Source organism: Sitophilus oryzae, unplaced genomic scaffold, assembly GCF_002938485.1.
Source record: "Sitophilus oryzae breed Bouriz unplaced genomic scaffold, Soryzae_2.0 scaffold_41_pilon_pilon, whole genome shotgun sequence".
NCBI classification, from domain to species: Eukaryota; Metazoa; Arthropoda; class Insecta; order Coleoptera; family Curculionidae; genus Sitophilus; species Sitophilus oryzae.
In genome coordinates, this window is record NW_022146996.1 from 1,352,612 (window position 1) to 1,357,410 (window position 4,799).

Genomic DNA, 4,799 nt, shown 5'->3' on the forward strand with positions numbered 1-4,799 from the left:
AAAAAAATGCTGCTTAATATTCCTAGCATTAATATTGCAATGCATGTGTTATCGTTAAATGTGTTTCATTAGTAAATATATTGTATAATTGTTATATTAGTATGTATATGTAATATCACAGTAATAAAGTCTAACCAAACACCAAAGTATTTACTTTATTTTTAATGCATATCTATATATCAATTAAAATGATAGTAACAACACACTGCATAAAACTAGATGGTGTGGTTATTGAAATCTAGAGCAAATATGGCACTTATGACAATTCTGTTTTTCACTTACTATCTACAACTCAGAATAATATGCACTTGTATACAATACACTTGTGTTATAGTTATATAAATCTACTAATTGCTTTTTTTCAATAAAGTTATCATAAATCAAGCATGTGTACTATCAGTCGAACAAAAGAATACAAACTTCCACTAGCCATAGCCTTAATAGACTTTGAGAGGGCTTTCGACTCGATATATCCTAAGGCAATAAAAGAAGCCCTAGCGAAACAAGGTATTGACAAGTCTTATATAGAAATTATCCCCATTATATACAAAAAAACCAAAGTAAGAGTAATGATATAACCCCAGAGATCCCATCTGGCAAATAAGTACGACATCGACAGGGAGACGCGATACTCCTAAAGCTGTTTACAGCAACATTAGAAGAAATCTTCCGTCAACTGGAGTGGACCTCTTTACATTTGCCTATAAGCCTGAGAAGCTCCTGATTTGTTATTCTATCTACCCAGGATATATCCTGGATAGATACGACGTTACAAATACATCTCGAAAGTGTTCTCCATTATTTGATTGAGTACACAACTTTCAATTTTCGAACTTCAACACCACACTCGCAAGGTACCTGGAAGATGCACTCTTTCTATGGTTTTGATAATTCCGGTTTTGTTTTTGTTAGGACACTTCTTAGAGTAATCCCAGCCTTAAAAACAGGTTTAATTTTATACTGCTTGGCTATTCGCCCGATCTTCTCCGATGTTCCATTCACATATGGAATCGTTAAGAAAGAGAGAGCATCCACCTCAGGCTTGATGACGCACCAGTGAGTCAGGCTTGCAATTGGATATAATATTGTCGAGGGAATAATCATTCTGAAGTAAATCGGTTTTAATATTACCTAATTCAGAACTCAGAGATTTTTGGTCACTGTATAAGTATAGTGATTGGTCGATGACATAATGTTTTAACTGTACCTCTTTTGCTTGGTTCAGAAAGGTTGGAATGAGTGTGGGTTTTCTATATACAGCAGTGCTAATAGATCCATCGCTTCTACTGACAAGAACTTCCAGAAACGGTAGACAGAAGAAGTTGTTGTACATTATTTGAATCATAAAACTCTAATATAGGGCATATGAGAAAAAAATAAAGGTGTTGATGGTGGTCAAAAGACAAAACGTCGGATGACTAATCTGAAAACAGAGTTGTGTAGCTGGAAAAAGCGGCAATCAAATTATGATTTTAGTTTTCGGTTAGGATACCTTGTCAAATAAGGTCAGAAATAAATAAAATGAAAAACTTGGTTTCGGTTTCATTCGAATATCTAAAAATCGGGTTTTCTCGAATAACTATTAGCTGTGCTATTAGGGATTTTTAAACGGCATATTATTAGGCACATTAATGTCAAACTTTACTCTAATTTAACCATCCTCGTAATCTCCTATAGGCTTGGTGCATTCTCTGCCGGTGCTGCCACCATTGGAGAAAATCGTAAACAATACCAAATGTATTATATAATTATTCTAAAAGTGTTAAGAAGTGTAATTTGTGAAAGTTCTAAAAATAAAAAAGTAAATATTTTGATATCTTCGGAAGGTCTAACTTGTATTAAAATTTATTATTTAAGCTAATAAAACTTTTTAAATGAGTTCAATTACCGTAGTAGCATAGTTTTACGCACCGATTTTGCCAGCGTAGAAATAACTATAATTAGCTGTTCATAAAAAAATTAAGCACTAGTTGATTAAAACAAGTATACCATTAATATTGTAAATTATAATTTATCCTCTCATAGTATAAGCCTATTCTATATTTAATTTTTTGATTATGTGGGCACTTTGTTTACCTTGTTTCCACTTGTTTTGTCGAGCTGCCTGAATCCATTTTTGCTTTTGATCAAATCGATGTGAAAAGTTGTGAAGCTATAAAATGTTGTTTCGGGAGAGTTGAATATCCTGGAAAGTTGAGTTATTGAATGTTATTGCACCCAACAACCACGTACCGGGTGGCCAATTAAGAATGGACGCCGGCTGTATCTCAGAAACTACTTATCGTAAAACTCTGGGAAAAAAATTCTAATAAGTAAATCGCTGGAAATTATTTTCAAGTTCGAAAAATGCCCGCTAGGGGGCGTTTCTCTAATAGCCAATCAGAAAACAGGGTTTTTCTCAAAAATATGCAGGTGGACAGGTATTTTAAATATTACCATTATAATCATCGAGAAATTTGTAATTTTTTTGATATAGAGTATTTTGCTCTATCTCATAAAATAAAGTGGTGGGGGAAGGTTAAATTTGTTTTTATTAAAATAAGGATAACTCTGGTTTAGGTTAAGCGATTTAAACAAACTAGGGCTCGTTTAAAAGAGCTTCTCTTCCTTAATGATCTCCAGGATAAATATTGTTTCCACAATTTTTTTCATTGTAGCTAGAGGGCGCTGTTTGACATCATAACAAATATTGCGCTTTTGCGTAAAAAAATTCAATAGGAGGCTATATTTCTCTTTGCAAAGTTAAATAGAGCAAAAAAAAATCGAAAATATCAGCGCAAACCGCAACTTTCTATCTTTTCTCTAACCGGAGTTATTAAGAGAACAAATCATGTTAGGCTGCCGCTTAGGATTATATGATTTAAAAATTATACTAGTAGGCTAGGAAACAAAAAGAGATAAATTGGTTACGTCAAAATATCAAAACATATATTTTAATTTTATTATAATACTATTTAATTATTATTTATCCATTTTCGTTCTTGATTCGACCCCATAAATTAAAACCCAGGCATATTGTATCCGATGACCGAGCTGGCCATGGAAATATGCCGCTCCAGCGTATCTATCTACTAAAGTAAGTGGTATCCAAGAAGTTCCACAGATTCATAGCAAAATAGGCGGTACCACTGCCTCAACTATACCAACTGTATTCATGCTGATGAAATTGCAACAAATGCAATTTCATCATGATGGATTCTCTAACAAAATTGGCAATTCATTTCTTAGAAATTATGGATAGTTCATTTCATTCAGATAATTAAAAAAGTCTAAATTATTCGCCATCCTAGAATTCCTGCGTAAAAATTTACCGACCAACGGTCTTGGTGCTAAACTACTTGCATCAAGGGTAGATTTGGACCAGTAGTGCATAATATTGTTAAGATTCGCACCTTCGTTCGGTGCTATATGAAAAGTGCCCAAACGACATAACCTCTATAATAAAATAATAAATAACACAAACAATAGGTAAAACACGAAAACAAATGAAATCAAGGACGAACTTGGATTAATAACTAAATGACGTTACATCAAATAAACCCCTAGTTTTCGACAATACGTAATTTAGCCGTTTTCTGTTAAAAGCAGTATGGCGGCAATAGAAATTTTAATAAAATTATTGATTGTCCTTTTTCGGACTTCAGAGTTTTGGACATCTTAATCTGAGAGCTACTTACCTATAATTAACCAAGAAATTCGTAAAAATGATATGGATGGATGATAATGTTAAAGAAACACGTTTAAATAATTATGACGTCATTTTTTTTTAAAAAAACGCCCGAAATTCGGATGCACGAAAACTGAACTTAAACATTTTGACATTTTGACGTAACCAGTTTACCTCTTTTTGTTTCCTAGCCTACTACTATAATTTTTTGACCATATAATCCTAAGTGGCAGCCTAACATGATTTGTTCTCTTAATATCTCCGGTTAGAGAAAAGATAGAAAGTTGCAGTTTGCGCTGATATTTTCGATTTTTTTTTGCTCTATTTAACTGTGCAAAGAGAAATATAGCCTCCTATTGAATTTTTTTACGCAAAAGCGCAATATCTGTTATGATGTCAAACAGCGCCCTCTAGCTACAACGAAAAAAATTGTGGAAACAATATTTATACTGGAGATCATTAAGGAAGAAAAGCTCTTTTAAACGAGCCCTAGTTTGTTTAAATCGCATAACCTAAACCAGAGTTATCCTTATTTTAATAAAAACAGATTTAACCTTCAACCACCACTTTATTTTATGAGATAGAGCAAAATACTCTATATCAAGAAAATTACAAATTTCTGGATGATTACAACAGTAATATTTAAAATCCCAGTCCACCTGCATATTTTTGTGAAAAAAGCTGTTTTCTGATTGGCTATTAGAGAAACGCCCTCTAGCGGGCATTTTTCGAACTTGAAAATAATTTCCAGCGATTTCTCTTGGTCGATTTACTTATTAGAATTTGTTTTCCAAAGTTCTACGATAAGTGAAGCGCCTAGATGCAAAATCAGATATATCCGTCATAACTGAAATTGAGAAAACCGCAAAAATCTGTCGTTTTCGCAATTTTCAATTTTTCCCTGAATTGTTTGTATCAGGGGTTAGAATATGATTTTTGTTGATATTTTCTTGAAAATCGTAGAATTATATTGAAGTTTAGAGATTTTAACTCGATAAACAAAATGACTATATCTGATTTTGAAATTGAGAACATAAAATATCTGATTTTGAATTTTGCTTCGCAACCTATCTCGCTTATTTTTCGATGGACGTCTTCTCTTAGGAACCCTTATGGTGCAGTGTTTGATGAT